This window comes from Phalacrocorax carbo, chromosome 14, assembly GCF_963921805.1.
Source record: "Phalacrocorax carbo chromosome 14, bPhaCar2.1, whole genome shotgun sequence".
NCBI lineage: Eukaryota > Metazoa > Chordata > Aves > Suliformes > Phalacrocoracidae > Phalacrocorax > Phalacrocorax carbo.
Genome location: NC_087526.1, coordinates 2,949,882 through 2,970,249, shown reverse-complemented (window position 1 = coordinate 2,970,249; position 20,368 = coordinate 2,949,882). Strand labels below are relative to the sequence as shown.

Here is a 20,368-nt window from a genome sequence, read left to right as displayed (position 1 = left end):
GATTTGGGAGCTACATGGAAGAGGGAGATAATAAGTCAAAGTTTATATAACAGAGATCCAGAAAGCTGGCTTGGATAAGGGTATTAATTTTCCTTTTAAAGAAAACTAACAAGGGGCTGAACCAGAACACTTGAGCTTAACTTCCATCTTTAGGCAGGAGAGAGATTCTTCAAAATGCAATGTGAAACATCCAGTATAAACCTGAAACCATTAGGCAGTACAAATACACTCCTAATACCCAATAAAAGAGCGAGGACATTTGTGGCACTACTACTATTTCCTGAGTTGTCGTCCCAGATAGAAAAAGGACACCAGAAACACAGTCCCTTCCCTGAAGGGTTACAACCAAGAGCATTTTTTAGCAGTACAGAAATCAATGCATCCCTCCATTCGCTCATGGCAAACCTAGATGCATTAAAAAAAGTACTGACTGACAAACACACCTTGGAAGTGTTTCACTGGCAGCGTGAGAGAAATACCATTTTGGTTTTTACAGAGTCATGTGGGGCTCCTTTTTTTTTTCCACTTTCCACCAGCTCAGGAAACTAAAAGCCTCTGACAGCAAATAATGAAGGACTGTAAGGGCTCTGTGGGAGCCAAGGAGGGCCAGCTGATTAATTCTCCAGAAAAAAAAAAAAATCATCAAAATCATCGGTAATAATTCCACCTGAAGTTCACCAGCAAAGCCATTTTTTAAATAGGTGTATGAATGGTAGAATGACTTCTGGTCAATCTGGGGTATTTCTCCCCAGGAACGCTATTCACAAGGCGATGTCGACCCTTGGACCAGCCTGACCCGGACGGTGCTTTGCAGTTTGTAGGCAGCGTTCAGCACACCACGGGATCAGTTCTTGGAGGAGAAAGAAGCAGTAGCAAGGGAAGTGCCACAAGTGCAAACTGACTGCGACATAGCGTTTGTGCCCGAGTCTGGTTTAAATGGGGTTCCCTCTTCATTTCTCAAGTATTAGAAAGAAACCTCAGTGCAGATGAGCTTCTGGTGCAGGGTGCTACTTCTCGCAGAGTCCCCTGCAAGGGTGACGCAGCGACTGATGAACAGACCTCGTCGGAAGACGGTAGAAGGATTACATCGCAGGCTGGTTCACCCCCTTCCCAACAAAATAACAGCAAGTTTGGGTACAGGGAGTTTATTATGAACATTTGCATCTAGAAATGAACACCTGCCAATGTATCTGGTCTACCATGACCTTTTCTAGCTTGTGCTTTTTAACTGAATCTTTTAATCTCGGCTACTTTTTAATTATTATTTATTTATTTTTAAGGGGTTTGTTTTAAAAGTGCCTGGTGTGTGCATGTGTGAGCGCTTGATTAAGAGCTGGAAAGCCATTCACAGGTTAGTGAATAGGTACATAGGGTTAAAAGACAGATCTGACAAAGCAGACAGAAGAAAGAAAACACTTTTAGCAAATGCATAAGGACAATAACCTGATGGAAGCTCCTGACTATGTTGCTTAAAGGTCCTGAAACAGCGAGTTCTGGGAGCTGGAAAGGATACTAGGGAAGGACTCCTCCGTATGGATCCTGTTTCTTATGCCAGTGATTTCCACAGCATGTTCCAGCAGGAGCTGGAACTAGATGGTCAAAATTTGTGTACTACATTCTGAAGTTCAGGAATAACATATGCTGTCATTTTTTAAAACCTATAAATGGAAACAAAAAAGTACAACAGATTTCTTTAATAAAAATTTCCATTTTTAAAAAATGATTCTGCAGAGCTGAATTTTATGTTGAGAAGTTAAAATCTTCAGGGCTGGGCTTCATTTGAGGTTAAACTTAGAGAAGTAGAAAGCTTGTTTATGACCCAAAATACTTTTCTCGTGTATAGACTTGGTGCGAGATTATTTCGGGCAAAGAACTTTTTAATGAAACATGATTTAAAGTGCTTCTCTCAAACAACATATTTCATAATTTCAGGAAGAAGCAAAGATTAAAAATAGGGTAAACAGGAAGATCTTCATACCTGCGTTTGGCTTTTGTTTGAGACTTACTCCTTGAGCAGCATTTAGTTTTGCCCTTTCGCGTCCCTGAGACGTAGTTCAGATTTGCCAGCCAAGAAACCCAAACGTGGCCCCCGTGGCACCTGGATTTTCTAAATTCAAAACCCCTTCCTTTTACATTAGTTTCAATATGCACGTTCTGAAAGAAAGAAGTATGTGTTACGTCCATTCCCTTCGCTATAGGTCGAAGCTCAGGTTCTTGGCCACAGCTTTGCCTGGCCACAGCAGCGCCGATTATGTCCAGCATCCGCAGTAGGACTCGTAACGCTACAGCTGTGGCGGAAAGCCAAGGAGTACCAGGAAGGACAGAAAGACACCCGAGAGATGCAAAGTGAGCACGATTTATAAAGAACCCCCGCCAGTCTGTGACAATACCCCTGCAATGCTAAATGCTAGAAAACAGCTCGAAATTCACCGGGGAATTAGTTCTCCTGGTTTCCTTGGTTCCTAATGCATCGTCATCTTTTTCCTCCCCAGCTCGTAGCAGTTATTCGCTGACTAGGCAAAACCCACCCCAGCAGATATTTGGCACGAGATCTCGTCTGAGGAGAACGCCACATGGAGATGTTTTTTATTGGTTTCAACATAACCCTGTATTATATACAATTATTAAAACCCTTTCCGTATGTTGAATTGAGGCTTGATTTTGTTGCTTGGATAGGGGAAAAAAATTGTTCAGAGCAACATCAGCTCTACTGGTTGTGTTGAAATATTAAAAAGTATAAATTATTTATATACAGACTGAGACACAGAAGAGAGATGAGTTCTTCAGAACATTACGTATATAAATTATATACAATGCTTGATTCAAGAAGTAGTTTAATTTGTTAGAAAACATCCACCTGAACTTACTTAATTTCATTTTTTTCCTTTTTAAAAATCAATGTTAGCCAAGGTTTAGAAGAACAATATTGGAATTTTAGCTCAACACTTTGAAAATAGGAAAAAAAACATCCCATCAACTTAAGCGAGAGGGAGACGATGTTTCTAACAAAAACAATTACATTTATTGAAGACGAAGGCGTGCCTTGAACAAAAGGGAACACCAAATTTTTATTGTAGCAATAAAGACCTTCATAAAATAATTTCTAAGATATTATTTCAATATTTGAGTTCTGAGCGTGCTCTGCAGGACAGCCGCGGAGTAAAATGTCACCACAGTGAAGTCCCAGCTCTTAGTGATGTTTTTATTTAATTATGTTATAGTAGACCAAGCACTGCCTTAACAGCAAAATTGCTTAATATTAAAAAAAAAAATAAATCTTCAAAAGCTTTCCTAACAGCGTGGTTTGTTCTACTTAGAGCAGTCGCTTTTGTGTTGCTGTCTTTATTCGGGTTTTCTGCTGAGACTTCTTTGAGGTCTGGATCAAAGCTGCGGTTTAATTTTCTTTCGCATTGGGCAGTATAACTTCTCACATAGAAGCTTGCAGCAGGGAAATAAATATCCTCTCACCTTAAGTGCTCATTTATTGTTCTCGATATGTCACAGTTGATTAAAATATAGAGCTTGCCTCCCAGGCTGAAATTAGCTTTTCATTTTAAGTGACTAGCATTCAGGTCTGAAAAATAACAGGCCATTTGTTTCAATATTTGCCATGTCCATTCAGAAGGGGCTTACATTATGACCAATTAGCAGTTAATTGTGATCCATAATTCAAACATTTGCTTGCTATTTGGAAATGCAGAAATTGGCTTGCCCACTCCCCTCCCTACACGGCTCTGCGCCTTTCACTGGGAGAGGAAAGGCGTAGACGCGGGACGGTGCTGCAACAAGAGCTGCCAAAGATTGGCATATGTTAATCTCGGGAAGAGAGGGAAAGAAAGCCAGCGTGCAAGTTGTTCAGGAGTGCAAATCTATTTGATAAAGTGACCAGACGCTCGCTCCGAATGTCTGCTCTGGGGCTGTGAAGGCGTCCGCTGCAGAACCGAGGTTCAAGACAACGCACATCAATGCCTGCTCTCTACTTGCTGGATACCAGCTCCTCAAGGCTGTGCCTATACAAGGCACTTCGTGTTATTTGCTTGCTTTCTGTCTCCAGGTATTCATATGGAAAGGGACAGAGACCATTTTACGGTAGAAATTTATCCAAGCAAGAGCCCTATATGTGGAAGAAGGCATTGATGTCTCCCTGGGCCGCGTGCGCCCCTACAGCGGCAAAGCAGTTTAACACCTAGTTATGGTGAACTGAAAGCCTGAAACTCAGCCCAGCCCATACTCATCCCACGGTCTGAACTGGAGAACTAACGAGCATCCACAGATCCCATCCGGGTGGTTTGGATGACAGGAGGTTCCACGTCCCAGCCTGGAAGCCCGGCTACCCAGGAATGCCAGGCGTTGAATAGACACACGTGGTACTTTGTGGGTGCCTGTGGTAGGAATCTTTTCCTTTAGCTGGCTTTCAGAGGTATTGCTCTCAGCAAGGGTGCTCTGTGCTAGCCATAAAGAGTACAAGTATCCAGCAAACAAGGAAAGGGCACCCTTTCCAGTCTCAAAACCAGCTCAGAAAACAAGGACACGTGGTCAGACTGGGGGCAGGGACACCGGGCAGGCGGCCTTCTCCACTGCAGCGTGGGCGGCGCTGCCGCCGAGAGGAGGCACGGTTTCCGATTAACTCCGCAAAGGCAGCTTTGCTCCCGAGCTCTGCCGGCGGCTTTCCTGCCTGCCCCTGCAGAGTTTGGGAAGTCCTCAGAGCCACTCGCCAGCAGCCGCGTCCAGCGCTGCAAAGCGCCCAGGCCCCGCTCGCCGGGGCTTAAATCTCACGCTGACAGTTTACTGCTTTCCATTTAAAAACATGATTTTCCTGGATTGTCGTCATTGCTACGGGCAGTGCTTTGTGCTGGAAGGCAAGGGGAATAACAACTTCCAAACAACTTTTATTTTAATGGCTCTTCTAATAGTTTGTAGTTCTGAAGACAATTTTGATAAAGAAGCACGTAACAGGATTGAAACCTTAGAGCAGTCAGTTTCTGAAACAGGAGAAAATATGAGTAATGAGAGACTGAAGTACACCCAAGTTATTTTTCCCATGCTGTCTTACTCATCTCCTAGCTTCTGTTGTTCTCTCTTTCCCCTATATGTCCCTGTTTATTATTTTCAGAGTTGTTTTATATTTTTTTTAAAAAAAAAAGCTTCCAGAAATGTGCTCTCAGTACCAGGCTCTCAACAATTTCAGCAAGGACTGCTACTAATCTACATTGTAATTGATGCTCTGATTTTTTGAGGTTCTCTTAATAAAGGCCTATTGCAAACTACTTGTGGCACAGACTCAGAAAGTAGTGTAAGCACCAAAAAAAATTGAAAGAAAAAAGAAAAAAAAACCCAAACAATGTCACCCAGCAAAGTAGCCACTGGGAGATTTTAATTACCCATTTTAAGAGGCAGCGCTGAGCAGCTGAATTTGTCACAAAGCTTTGTGCCTAAAGGAGGGGATTATTTGGAGATGATGGTTTTACCCTTAAACAGTGAGGCGACTTATTGAGATGTACTGTGACAACTACCAAATTACAGCTCTGGAAGCGCTTGTGTGGAACAGCCAACCGAGAGGCTTCTCTAATCAGTGTTTTCTCATCTTTTTTATTAGCACTGCACCTGTGATGCCTATGAAATGGTAGTGTTGCTTGTCTGTAATACAGTATTTTTTAAATGTACCTAATCTGTAGGATCTCAAAATGTTTTGCAATAGATTAGTATTTTAGTGGGCTTTTCTGCCCTCCCCTTCTGCTTTTGGTGGCAGATTGCAGGCTGGGTGATACGTGGAAATAGGAATGTAAAAACAAAGCTGCTTCTCACCACGCCTTCCCTTAAAAAATAAAACAACCAAAGAACCAAACCAACCAAACAAAAATGTTTTCTAACATCAGGTCTTTGCAAAGCACGTATCAGTGTCCTAAGGTTCTTAAATGTTAATGGCACCAACAGGAGTTACGGGTTTTAAGTTTTATTTTATTTACATGATACAATGTTTGTTCACTATTTACACCACCAATTTATATATAGATACATGATTTTACTACGGAAAGTGACCCGAAACATAAGAAGTGATTTGTCCACGAACACGTATCAGACCAACAGCAGAAAAGAGCCTCTGGCTTCTGGAAGCGAGGAGGGAACACCTAGAAGCCTGCAATGCAGAATACATAAATACTGGGGGGGAAGCGCCTGGGATGTGGGGCAGGACACTTCTAGCGTCTCTGGACTAAGACGACTAGTACTTGCCGGGTGGATAGAGTAGCACAGAAGGAGCCCAAGCTGGAGGCATTTAACAGAAGAGAATGGCCTGTTGAAGGTCACAGGGCTCAAGAGCCATCAGTGATTTTTAGGGAGCTCTGGAGGTGGAAACTCCGCACCCTCCCAAACAGCTGCCTCAGCAGCGGGAAAGGTGGACGTGTCCGGGAATAAGTGCGTGCTGTGACCTCCCTCTGCTGCTGAACAGGGCTGGGGAGACAACCTCGTGTTGCAAACCCTGCTCATGAATTGTTAAGTCTTACACAGCAAGAAGTGAGACACGTTCAGTTCGTGCTCAAAAGAAAAATGCGTTCTCTGCTACAGTCACCTAAAAAAAAAAGTCTCTGAAAAACAGACCAACCACCCCGCAAAAAACCACCACACCAAACACAAGACACCCAACCACCTTTCGTTGGCAGCCTGCTTTTTGCTAAATAGCTCAAACCTATAGGTAGGATATTTAGTTTCAGGCAAATGCCTAGAAAACATACTGCCTGTTTTTTAAGGTTGAATATGGAACAAGAGAGTCATGCTTCCAGATGCTCTCACCTAAACCATTTTATTGTCTCTAGAAGTTAGTCGTCAGCTGAAATGGGTTAAACTATTACATTTTATAACTTAATAAAATGCAATTTATGAAAGACAATTGAATTTCCTGCTTTCTGAAACAGAAGAGCGCATTGCTCCAGAACATCATATACCAAGCTCCAAGACACAGTGCTCCGCCTGGGTAGCATCATCCTGCCCACTTGGCTTTTGTTCCCAATGCCTTATTTCACAGATGAGGGATGGGAGGTGCACACAGAATTAATTCCTTGAGCTGCATAACCCCACATTTCATCCCTCTTTCCAAGAACGCTCTCCCAACAAGAGCGCAGGTGGTTCACATTCTGCTGAAGCGTTTGTATTTTGCAGAGCTTTCCTTCTGCCCTACTCAGTAAGGGCAGCTTCTGAGCTCTGCACTAGCTGTGCCTATGCTACAGGAGAAAACACACAGCAGTTCTCACTGCCTTCCTCCATGCACCCAGATTTTCTTTCAATGCAAACCCAGAAATACAGGGAAGCACCACCAGGCATTACACGTTCGGCTAAGGAGGGCAGGGTGAGTCACAGAGTGGTGCCCTATAATATTGAGGCAAAAAAGCTGTCGGACAGCTAGGTGGATTTAAAACAAATGGGAAATATCCCAGCAAAAAACCAACTACACTGCAAACAAACTAGGATAAAGCTAGCATAAAGCTTATTTCACAAGAAATACTGAGATTGCCTTTCTTTCTCAAAATACAAAATCCATTTGAACATCTCTATAAGCAAGAGAGAAAAAGCCACTTACCAGAACAACCAGGTCCCGCCACGCTCAGGGCAGCGAAGGGTCAGAGATGTTGGCTTTCATCTGGGCTCTGCAGTGCTGCCGCCGCAGGACTGCCCAAACCCCCGGCCCGCGGCCGTCGCGGGAAGGAGCAGACCCGTTCGCTCTTTCCAAGTTCCTGAGGAAGGGCATTGTCAACACAACAAAACTTCTCCAACTCAAAATACTGCTTAAACTGATACAGACATGTAAAAATTTTTTTGGGGAGAAAGAAATAAATATCGAGCAGGGCCCCATCACCCTGAGGCTCGTACCTTGCAGCAGGTTGGCTTTAGCATTTGTGTAGGTTCAAGCTTTTAACTGAAGCTTCCTAAGTGACTGAGCAGTTAGCAGGAATTTCTCCCAGGTGTTGTCTCTGATGTCTAAGAAGGTGTTAATTGATCTTGCAGCTGGGATCAATTAGCGAATTGATCCCTCAGCTGGGCATTGAAAGGTCTCTTCCCTTTCTAGAGCTGCCGGTGAATGGGATCACATTGAGTCCGTATTTCCCTCTGCAAAAACATGTTATCAAAAGGTTTCCAAACACTTTCTTAAGGAAAGGGCATTAATCTTAGGCACTCTCCACAGAAAGACAAATATTTTAAGAGAACAAAATTCCACCCCCCTCGCCCAACCCTTTTATGGTATTTCCTTAGAGTTAGTGCATATTAGCAGGACAGTAGAGAGAAAGATTTTGAGTCGTCTTTCCTCCGGCTGCTCTGTGGAGCTCTGACCCTGAAACGTTTAACAACTGAGTGGAAACGAATTAAAAAAAAAAGTTAGGAAACAAGCAGGAATACAAGAAATTCTGTAAAACAAATCCATTCACGTGAAATCGTGCACTCGACACCTTGAGGCGTGCAAAGCACAGTCGGGCTGGGATCGGCAGACAAGGGGCAATAAAGCACTGCGATGAGATGCCGTAACTTCTTAGGAGGAATTTGTCGGCCTGCTGATAGCAGGTGCTTTAATTTGGTTGACTTAATTGAGGCTGCATGCAGGCTGGAAGATCTTGGAATTTTACTACTCAGTGTAAAGCATCGTCTTCCGAAAGGAAAACTGACACACTCAGAGATAAGGAAAGCAACTTTTGAACCAAGGGTTAATAAAGCAAGATAAGCACCACCACAAGATATAATTTGTGTGTTCCGGACTCTGGTAGTTCCTTAATTAGAACATACAACACCCCTTGTCACTGCGAGTCCGTTTTCTCTAATTCTCTTATTTTTCTTATTTTGTCTGTGGTTTCCCTTTCGGTTTTAGCAAATTAGGAGGGAAGAGAGGACAACAGAGCTGTTGCTGAATGGCCAAATGCTTGACTTAACGCCATTTCCTTTGCAGAACAGAAGTTAGTGTTCTGCCCATGCATGGCAATAATTTAATTTCACAACATAATAAACATTTAGAAAAGCCTTAATATTTGATGACTAAGTGGGGTTATTATACTGGTGCCACTTCTTTTTAAAAATATTTGCTCTAAAAAAAGTATAGATTAAACATCTAGAGGATAAAGTGTAAGCACTGGTTGAAACTCCCTAGAACGGCTTGCAGAGAGGGACGGCATATTAAATTAGTCCGTATCCTAAGAGCTCACAAAGAAAGCTTTAGATTTAATCAGAGGGCTGCCTGTTAGTAGTTCAGTTTTGGTATGTGAAGGGGAACGATTAGGATGTGAAGAAACAAAACAGAACGGCAAATTGAGAACACGAAGTGGAACAGCTCCAGAGAGCGATAGAGCGGGGTTTGCTGGGAAAGCCAACAACCTGGCGGTCGGGCCTTTTGTTTAATTCTTCTTTTTGATATACAAAAAAGGCAGAGTAGGGAACTGAATGCAGGAGCCTGAATTTTAACCACTGGATTACTAGCTATTCCGGATTAGGTCTCAGTCTCACATTTTGTGAAGAAACGCCAACAACTTGGGTGCCTTTTTCTGTTCCTCATTTTCGTCAGAAAAATCCATTGACAAGGACAAAAGAATAGAGTTAGGAAGAACACTTAATTCTCAAAAAATTTTGGTCCAGACAAACTAATTTCCCGCCATGCTGTACTCCAGAGCCCTTTTATTTGCCAAACATTACTTTATATACAGTCCTTTAAGGAAACGTGATGGACAGTCTTGCTGGAGTGCAGTAGATGGAGCTGCTCAGTTAAACTCGTGGCTCCCAGCCCCGCGCGGGGCTTCCATCGCGCTCGGACTTCTGCGGTCACTTTGCAGCTCCTCTGTACCTCTTGCTTCTCTACTGAGGTGGTAATTCGCAATTTTTTACCGGATTCAATGCGATCCAATGAAATACTGCAGGCAGAAGGAGGGTGAGTAGCTGATGTCTGGGATGCAGAAAGATAGAGCTTTTCCTTTGGGGTAGGCCTTCAGGTATCTCATGCCACACAGGTAACATCACATTTCTGCTCTCTGCTCACCGAGGAACACCGGTTCCGACTGAGCCAAGGACATAACACCTGAGAAAAAATAAAAGGCGTAAGCAAGGTGAGAATTAAACCTAAGCGTGTGCCAGCAGGTGCAGTGCGGGAGAATGAATATCGCTTTTGTGGGTCCTGGCTGAGGATTATATCCCTGCAACAATTATGCTTTGGTTTTCCTGTCTTGCAATTCTTTCTTTTTCCTGCTGCGCTTGTTTTTGGTATCACAGTCATTCATTCCAGCTATGAAAATGCACCGATTTAGAGTCAGCATAGGCTGAACACAAGTAACAGAGAGCTTTCCTATTGAAGAGACTGAAGGTGTGTCTAGTTCCACACCTGTTGGCCAAATAAGAGGTAACACAGCAAACGCGAAATGGCAGGTATGCCTGTCCTCGCTGAGGAGGTGGCAAATCTCAGTCTTTCCACCTCTGTGTTGCATCAAGGAAAGTCCCTACCTAACGTTAAATCCTCAAACCCATTGCCTTGCTGGATATGGATTTTTCTTTTTCTTTAATATTTATTTCCATGCAGCAAAATATTATCCATAGCTCAGACCTAAAGAGCACTAGGGCAAAAAAAAACAACCCACAACAAAAACCTGACTCTTCCCTGGGGATCCTTCAAGAATAATTACCTCCCCAGCCTGGGTTCAGCTGGGGATCCTCCCAACACAGGCGCACGTATTTTCCTGCAGAAAGCAAACATTTCTGCTGGCTTCGATGCCGGCGCCTTGCCGGCTCAGGCGTGAGGTGCGGGAAGCCGCAGGACGGCGATGCTCTGCCTCGCTACAGCGGCAGACTGCTGCTCCGCACCTGCAGCCAGCATCCCTCGGGCAGCCCGGCTGCGTGCGGGCAGGCGACCGCCCGTCTGTCAGCGGCAGAGAGACAAACGGACTTTAAAAAAAGTGCCTCAGTCACAGAAGTTCTGCCAGCGGTGTATCTGAAGTCACAGTCCTTTGTTTTGTCACATTCTCTCATTCTCTCTTTTCTTTTTCCATTAGCTCTGGACACATTTTCAAACAGACAATCGAGGAAAAAAATACTTCCAGTAGCTTTATCGCAAAGCACTTGGCATTCCTTGTTCCTCTCTCTTTAAGGGTAAAGTGCCTTTTTATAATAGAGGGGGTCTTCTGAGTCTCCTGAAATGATAAAAACAGATCATTTACATGTGGGAATTGCCAGCTGGAGAGGAATAGACATACGCTTGTGTTCAAGAAAAGTTTCACATGACGTTAAAAGAAACCATCTGCTTTTTCTTTTTTGTTCTTGTTTAAGAACAGCTTGTGTTTGCAGATCACAATTTAACACATGGTAATAACCTACAGGACTTTGTGAAGCATGGATCTTGTTTTCCCGCATGCATAAAAAAACCATAAAAGATTGTGAAGATGGCATTTACTTCTGATCACTGTCTTTTTGCGCTTGGTTATGTTTTCACAACGGCTGTAACACTGCCGTAAAATGCAACTGATGGGTATAAAATGTAATGTAAGGCATAGATACTAATTTATACTGTACACGCTCAAGCAGAGCTGAGCTTTTGCTTCTTCAGCGCATATGCAACCAGTTTCTGATTACGGTAGGGAAACAAATTATTCATCTGCTCATAGTGTAGACTAAGGTTTCGATAGTGTAGGAACTTCAACTGTACTAGTGATAAAAATATCCCGATCAGCCACAGAACTGCTTCGAGGGATTCCCTCCAGCCCTTTCTAAAGACCATTTCATTAGGTGTCTCTTTTGTGAGCGATTTTCTCCGCGCGCTGGCAGTAACTAGAGGTGAGGCATAGATGAGATTGCATGAGCGATGGCTGGCCGGCCCCTCCAGGGGCAGTTTAGCGTAACCTTCACACACACTGGCCCGTTCATTTTTTTGCTCCTCTGCTCTGCGGCATTTCTTTCCGAGCCAGGGCAGATAGATGATTATAAACAAAATGCCAGATTTCCGGGCGGATTTTAATTTGCTTGGCTGTAAAGAATTCACTTTTGTTTCATGTTGCGGCAGAGCTCTGGGGCCCAGTCTTATCTTTCCTTAAGCCCCTTCATGATTCCTTAAGTCAGTGAAGGGTTCAAAGTGCATAGCACGAGACAGGACTTCTGCGTGCCCTTTATCCAAGGTTTTCAACAGAATACCCTGCAGTAATATATGAACGTCTGATTTAAGGGTCATGTCTGTGGCTCCCCGTGTAGCCCCGTTTGGAGCCTACCCCTTATCGGGTTTTACACTTCTCTGGTTTTAGACTTTTTAGTCCTGGCAGAATAAAGTACTAACAGAAGTTAGTGAACGTCAACAATGGATTTTTTTCCTCTGGATTGCAAGTCGGGCTGAATCTCCGGTTGACATAATGCACTTTCGGTAGCCTTAACAAAGGTAGGAGATTAGTGAGGGTACTTCCCCTCCCTGTGCCGTTGTCTCCTTCTAGGGGATATATCCCCTAGAACATCTGATGATTTGGTCTGGCACATGAATGATCCCATATGTACCATTACGATACCAGACATCTGCTACCCATCAAGATGTCAGCTTAATTTGAAAAGAAAGCATCTATAAACACATGCACAAGCACCAGCCAGAATGCTTTGTGACCTTTGGATATTTACTTTAAGAAATGACTGCACATCGGATAAAACCAGAATTACGACACGTGTGAAAAGGCGGGGTGTGAGTTTGTTCCCTTAAGTGGAACTGTGAATTCAGGAGCGGTTTTTTTTTAATTCTTTTGCCTCAAAAGGTGAAGTTACCTTCATCAAGAATGACCACAGAATCTCAGAGCCACGCATTTACCCCACGTTGCTCTGGTGAAAGGGACAAACTCCAGTAGATTTAGTATGTATAATCTGCCATCTGCTAGATCCCTAGTAGATATGAACTTAGAAAATTGTGGAATAGATATAACACTTCCATCTCCTCTCTCTGACCTGCTCCGCTTCCCTAGAAAGCAGAATTCCCAGGTTCACTCCATTGAGAGAGAAAACCAGTGGTGGACCATCAACTGTTCATAAATTGTGATAACAGGAAAAAGTACCACAAAAAATATAATTTTAGGTAGGTGGGGGAAACCACAGGAAAAAATCTGCTTAGGGCAGGATGGTGGGGAATACCCTGTTTTGTCAGGATTAGGAATACTGAGGGGGTCTCCTAAGTTAAAGTTAGAGATGCATAGTGAGTTAGAGAATTATTTTGACAGGAAAAAACATGGCCAGAAACTGCACTGGTATTTAGAGTCATCGGCAACTGTCACGCGTATATTTTACAGTGGCTTTTGATTGGTGTCGAAGAGATGGTAATGGGAAATAAGACTGGTCAAAACATCGGTGTCATTTAAACAGAAAGGGAAAACCAGGTGAAGATGTAAGATGTCCTAATCCAAAAGAGCTCCGTCTGAGAAGAGAGGGAACTGGTTAGCGCAACCAGGTTTGAGTGACAATCTCAGGAATGTAAACGCAGTAGAGGATTAACTGCTTTAAACCAAAGGTGTAAAATCAACCTGGAATCTGTAGCCCAGCCTTGGGGAATAAAAGGGAAGAGTTCCAACCTAACGGGTTGAAAAAAGCATAAGGAAGTAGAAAACTGCTCAAAAAGTCAAGCTGAGTTAGGCTTTGCCAAAGGATATTAAGGAGTAAAAGGCTTTTTAACAATATAAATAAAAGGAGAACAAGACTGAAAGTGGGCTGCTGTGCCACTTGAACGGGGTCAAGAGCATCTAGATATTACCCCCAAAATAGTGCTGCCTTAGATTTCAGCGTAGGGACTACAGCAGAATGGATGGTGGGGATGGATGGATGTACTGCAGTTCATTACCACGTCCCAGGTGGCAGCAAACCCTCAAGTGTTTCATACACTTGAGGTGAGAAAGCCCATCAATCTCCATCCCAGATACCTGAAAGGAGCAATAAAGGAAGTAGCAAGTCTAGCAGCGAGCACTGATGAAACCTCGTCTGGACAGGCATAGATCTGCTTGCAGGAAAGGTGGATTCATGTGTGGGCACAACTGGGCTGTAACAGCGATCCCATGGATGGAGAGTGTCTCACAGGAGGTGGCTAAAAGAGGCTCAGTACATTCAGCCAAGCAACGAGAGGGCTGAGAGGCTCTAAAAACGCTCTGTTTTTTTCATGGAGCAAATATGAGGGAGGGAGAAGTGCTATTAAGCCAAAAGAAAATGGGACCAAATAAAGCAAAAGACAAATAAATGTATACACATTGACTGGGCATAAACTTCGGTGGACGGTTGGGAACCTTCAACACTATCCGGAGAGTGAACCCTGGTTGAACACTGGGAGCATGTCAGATACAAAGCCAGGCAGAAATCTGTTAGCTTTATAGTTGAACCTCTGAGGTTTATGAGTGCATTTCTGTATTAGCAAAGGCTTGGATTAGGTGATTTAGGAAGTCCTTAATCCCTGCACTGTGAATCCCTCCAGGGAAGAAATCACTGAGGAGTGCCAATGAAATGTAAGTGCAATCTCAGTTGCTCTCTACAGACCCACATAAAACTCCCAGATAGGGAAATACCAAGGTGTAAAAGACCACCTGATATCCTGCAGCAGTGCTTTTTAAGGCTGAGCTCAGGCTGTATAGTCTTTTCCTGGCACAAGCAAGCAGGCTCATGGGGAATGGGCCAGCACCGCCGCTGCCTCACCTGCCCTCACCAGAAACCAAGGTGATTTATCGGCTGGTAAGCACTGGTACTTTGCACGGGGGACCAGCTCAGTGCTCCTCAGCAGAGATTTCTTCTTTAATTTGGGTGCACGGGGTGGCAGTTGCCATGTTCAATGGTTTTCACACTGCTGGGTCTTCTAGTGATGAGCCTGGGCGCACGCCGGGTTGCGAGGTGGGAGCTTCCCTCCCTCCTGGGCATGCTACGCGCGGACAGATCTGTTGTCATGAGCCGAGACCCGCGGGGCCGTAGCGAGGGTGGGTTTATGAGCCACAGGAAGGTCCATCTGCCTCATCCACTGCGCTTTGAGTGGGAATCAGTCCTGTGAAAGGTGGCTAAAATAGAGACGATGCTCAGAGGGGCTGGCGGAGAGCAAGGACGGGAGGGTGATTCTCCTTTTGCTGGAGGCAGATAACAAGGACACCACTTTCTTCACAGATCTGGACTTTGTAACATGAAATTAGTGATACAAATGAAAAGTTTCTCAATGGGAATTAGAACATTTTAGTCATCTTCCCATTGAAAAATCTGCCAACTTGCATCATAACAACCTTGGATACCCAAACTCTGACAGGAAAGCGCCTTCTGTCATAAGGTTTTGTGCTGTCCTGTGCTACACTTCTAGTATACAGCTATGAGAGGAGTCATGCCCCAGGTTGGGCTATGTAGGGGCAGATGGTTTTCCCAGCTTTCCAGTCTGGAGAGACTGCAGGAGTTGGACGTCGCACGCCAGACTGGCCGTACGGATTCGGCACGGCAGGTCAAGCAGTTTACACCCAGACCGGTGTCTGTAGCCCACGCTGTGATGCGAACGCCATCCTGCCAGCCCGCCGTATGCAGTGGCTAGCCAAGACCAGCCCTGCGTGGGGAGAGGAATCACCCTCCTTTTCCATGATTATTTCAGTATTTGTATGGTGGTATCTCATTCCTTAAATTTATGAGAAAGATGACAAATACATCAAAGTCTAGAATTTGTTGAGCCTTTTCATCAATAGTAGAAAATTTCTTTTTCTGGCATCCCTTTCCCTTAACACAGGTTTAAAAGCAAACTAATTACTGGTATAGAAATGCTAATGATCAGAACAAAAAGTTTGAACCTTGCTTAGAGTCCGAATTAGCTTTTTAGAAATGCTTCTGGCTTTTAAAGCCTGTTAAAATCCCACCGTTACACAAACATCTCATTTTAAGAAGTTTCAAATCCATGCTAGTGAATCTGACCAGACCAACCAACAACAATGAAGTGTTCACAAGCAGGTAACTACCCGCAGCAGCCGGCCGGAGGCACTTAATCCTTTACAACTTGGAGATACCCGAAGATGTTTGAAGTGCCTCCCGTCCCCACCGAGCTACGAAGAGATAAGCTCGCCGTTGAAGAAACTTTCTCAAAAAAGCTCAGCTTTTAATGGATCAGATGTAAGCTAATTTCACAGGGCTATGAAGACCCTGAAGGTTTGTCACAATAAATAACATATTCTCTGGCCAGCTAGCATCCAGCCTCCCGTTGCTCTGAGCAGCAGTGACAACGCTGACCTCCCCGTAGTCACTTCCTTCACAAATCTCGGGGTTTGGAGTGGTTCGTTCTCGCTGACTTTGAGAGGTCTGCTAATTTCTTTCCCATATATTATGATGCACTGGAAATAACGAGAATTAATTTAACTTGGTGACCTTTTACAACTGTCAGACTGCAGTAATTTCAGCTTTCTTGATTGTCTCTGGACCGGTTGAAAAGCGGTGGGAAAGGGGTCTTAGTGTGGCTGACACTTCGCATTGTATCACGGATATGCCTGAGCCTGAGAGGTTACCTGATGAACTCCGGTGCCGGGAAAAAGGACAAGCTACAGGAAAATGACAGATTTTGATTTTGAGATGTCTCTTAGGCCCTTTCAAAGTGAACAGTCATGACTGAAACGCCTTGCTCATAAATGTACGTTAGAAACCTACAGGATTGTACTTAATACAAAAATACACATAGGGATTAGAATATGAAAGCAGATAAAAGATAATATTTCAACAGCTTCATACTTTTTGCTGCATAGATTATGCTATTAAAACCTGACAAGTCAGCAATCAAAATAAAACACTGGCTTTGTTCAAAAGTAATAAAGTTTCAGACTCTGCAACTATGTTAAGCAGCTCCAGAAGAAATAGACATAGGCTAAGCATTTTGTTCTTGTTCTTATAGTTTCTGTGGGGTCTCTGGGCATAAATGATAGTAAGAGTGCTCTGATTTTTGTTTTGACAAATACAGTGAATCTAACCTGATACATATGTGTAAGTTAACACAATTCATTTTGTTATCCACGGTAAAACTTATTTGTCTGGACAGATCTGCTTGAGTTCAGAAAGGCAGAATTTTCAGCAACCATTGTCATGGTTTAACCCCAGCCGGCAGCTCAGCCCCACGCAGCCCCTCGCTCGCTCCCCCCGCTGCGATGGGGGAGAGAATCGGAGGGGGGAAAGTGAGAAAGCTCATGGGTTGAGACAAAGACAGTCTAACAGGGAAAGCAAAAGCCGCGCACACAAGCAGAGCAAACCAAGGAATCCCTTCCCTCCTCCCCACGGGCAGGCGGGTGCTCAGCCATCCCCAGGGCAGCAGGGCTCCATCACGCCCAACGGGGACTGGGGAAGGCAAACCCATCGCTCCCAACGTGCCCCCTTCCCCCTCCTCCCCCAGCTCCATGTGCTGAGCATGGCGCCGTGTGGTGTGGGACAGCCCTGGGGCCAGCTGGGGTCACTGTCCCGGCCGTGTCCCCTCCCAGCCCCTTGTGCCCCCCCAGCCCCTCGCTGGTGGGGTGGGGTGAGGGGCAGGAAAGGCCTTGGCTCTGGGTGAGCCCTGCTCAGCAGGAGCGAAACCCTCCCTGGGTCAGCAGCACTGTTTCCAGCACTAATCCAAACCACAGCCCTGTACGAGCTGCTAGGGAGAAAATTAAACCAGGACAAGTGTTCACTGGCAAATGGCTTCAGAGCTGACCTGCTTAACAGAAAGCGCCTCATAAAATTCGGAAAAACTCTTCAAGACGAACTTAGCGGAAAACAGGAGAAGCTCTTTAGAAACTTGAGGCAGGCAGTAACACATAGGAGTTGACTGGCAATTCAGTGCCCCATTTTCACCTTTAATTCCCACTGTGCATGTTCAACACAGCCAACTGTATGTGCAAGTAAGTCAGTCCTACTCTTTATTTATGCTCATTTCTGCTCAGCTTTTGTGCTGTCCCGGTTACTTTGCACTAGTCTGTCCATGCAGTTGGTATCTGAAACTGCTGGGTACATAAATATTTTAAAATTGGAAAAGGTATTCAGCCTCGTCTTCTCTTTCATATAGGTCTACCTGACTACCTGTAAATTAGCTCTTCTAGTGACCTGAGCTGCACTTGCCCTTCCCTTACGCATACATAAACCATCAGGTGCAGACGTATAGCTGCTTCCATTATTTAAGCCACTGTTCACAAGAAATTTTGGACAGCGTTACTCAGGAAGCTGAGATCCCACTGCAAACCAGAACTCTGGAAGTTAGAGCCCCATTTTAAACTATTTGTTGGAGAACACACTGCCGTGACAAGAGTCAATTGATCTATTACCATCTCGGTGCTGCTTCACTATCCTGGTCCTGAAGAGTCGTTACAGAAGAGATTTGTTCCCGCTACATGTTCACATGCTGGTTGAAGATTTCTCCTATGGCTACATTTCCCAGCGACCAGAGCAGGCGGTTGGTCTGCAAACACACACACTCACGTACACAGGCACACTCATGCAACGATGCCCAAAGGCAAGGCTGAGCCAGAAATGGTATTTCCCTTAACTTGCATAATAGAAAAAAACAAACCACCCCCCTCCACTGCATTAAAAATTACATTTTTCCGCAGTGAGAAGGACTTCTAGATAAACCGTTTCCTTTCTCTTATGTCAACTAATAATGAAGGGGAAGAGTTAAAATGAGACATCCTCTTATACTTGGAAAAAAAAAAAAAGATCCAATATTTGCAATGTGTCTTTTGGCAATGAGTCTTTCTGCAGTGGGTTTCCACACGCTATTAAAGCCGAGTTTTGCCAGCACATTCAAGCTGAGATCTGAGTGTAATTGCGGCCAAAATTACTTCCCCTCAGAAAACTGCAAACACACCGTTTGCTCTCTCTACCAACTGGAGAGCAGATTTATAATGCATATAAATAAAGCCCATGAAAGTACCTGTATATGCCTTTTTTGGTGCACTGAGGAGTTCCCATTCTCTGCACAGGAGCTTTCCTTATCTTGACATCTGGGAAACGACGCCAACGACCAGTGCTGCGAGGCTGTCTGGGAGTACCCAGAACTTGCAACCAGCCAAAACAGTTTTATGGCTTCCATAAGAATACCCAGAGCCGTAACAGAGGCGTGATTCACAAGCCAATCAAAAGCCAAACGACACTAGTCTTAAAAACAGACGGCCCAATCAAACTAACAGTGATGTTGCTTTAAAACAATAAATATTAGTTTTGTCACTCCTTAACAGTTTTGGAGTGCTCTGCTGTGCCTGGCTGTCACCTCGGAAAATCTTGAAAGGAAACACGAGCACAAAACAAATCAGTATTTTCAGCTGCTGTTGCAACCTCAGATCAATTTTCTCTGGAAATGTTGTGATTCCGCTTTCCCGTAGTAGTGACAGACGGTGCCTTATACTTTTTAATTGAGTTTAATCTTTTACTTACCTACAGAAATAAAGAGAATTCTTAAGTGTATCATCATACAAAACAAAGAGACACTGGCATAAGGGGTGAGATTCAAGGAAAGAACCTAAAGGGCTTTTTTCCTTGCGCATGTCACGAGGAATGCTGTAGCTTGCTACGCCCTTTGCTCGGCATTCTCGTGCAGAATTTTCCCTTTTATCCTGTGCTGATAAAGAAAAAGAAGAATATGCAAGCTAAAACCCGTCATGTTGAATTTTTCAGGAGCAGCAAGGTGTGATTTGGCAAACATATGCCCGATTTTCTTTTTCTCTCTTTCTTTTTAGTGAGCACTTCTCAGTTGGCAAATATTAGCTTCCCTGGGTTACAGGCTGCTTACTTGCAACCTCATTATTACTATACTTAATGAGATTACTTATAATCAAGAGGAGTCCATCAGACAAATACTATAACACATTTAAAAACGTCCTCACTTCTGCACTTCCCTTTTTATAGACAGCAGCCCTGATTAGCATTAAAACACCCAGGAGCAGGCGCAGCCTGGATGTGACTGGGGACGTCAGGGCTGCGCAGCCGCACGGCTGGGGCACCAGCTGCCGCGACCCGGAGCACAGGCTAAGGGAGTGCTTAGCTCTGCGCCTTGCCATCAAACGGCACTTCAGATGGCCAAAAGCGCGTCCTTGGAGCCCTGGCTGGAGCGGAGCTGGGCGGGCAGGAGCGCCGGGCTCTCTGGTCTCAGCACAAACCCGTCTTGCTTTGCAAGTGCCCCAAAGTAGTGCCATCCTGCCGTAGGCTCGGTTGGTCCCGCGGTTACTGTGGAAGGTGGACGCCTGCAGCTACTTTGTCTTTACAGTTGTTTCATTTCCTTTAAGTTTCTGTTCTTTACAGATTTTCAATGTAACTCCTAATATTTCGGTAGATTAACATCAAACAAATAACCTGGAGGCCATTGTTTAGTAAAAATAATTACTACCCGTAACTCATTTTACACAATCAGCAGAAGACAATGAATAGGCCGGTCTTCAAAAAGAAGAAAAAA

General features: G+C 44.3%; 1 long non-coding RNA gene across 1 annotated transcript; it reads right to left on the bottom strand.

The window, feature by feature from the left end:
• Positions 1–5,947: 5,947 nt before the first annotated feature.
• LOC135315657 (uncharacterized) lies at positions 5,948–18,953 on the bottom strand. Its single transcript, XR_010375143.1, has 3 exons — positions 18,854–18,953; positions 10,644–11,147; positions 5,948–10,045 (listed from the first exon to the last, which is right to left on the bottom strand). It is a non-coding gene; the product is annotated as an uncharacterized LOC135315657 (long non-coding RNA).
• Between the last annotated feature and the right edge of the window lie 1,415 nt (positions 18,954–20,368).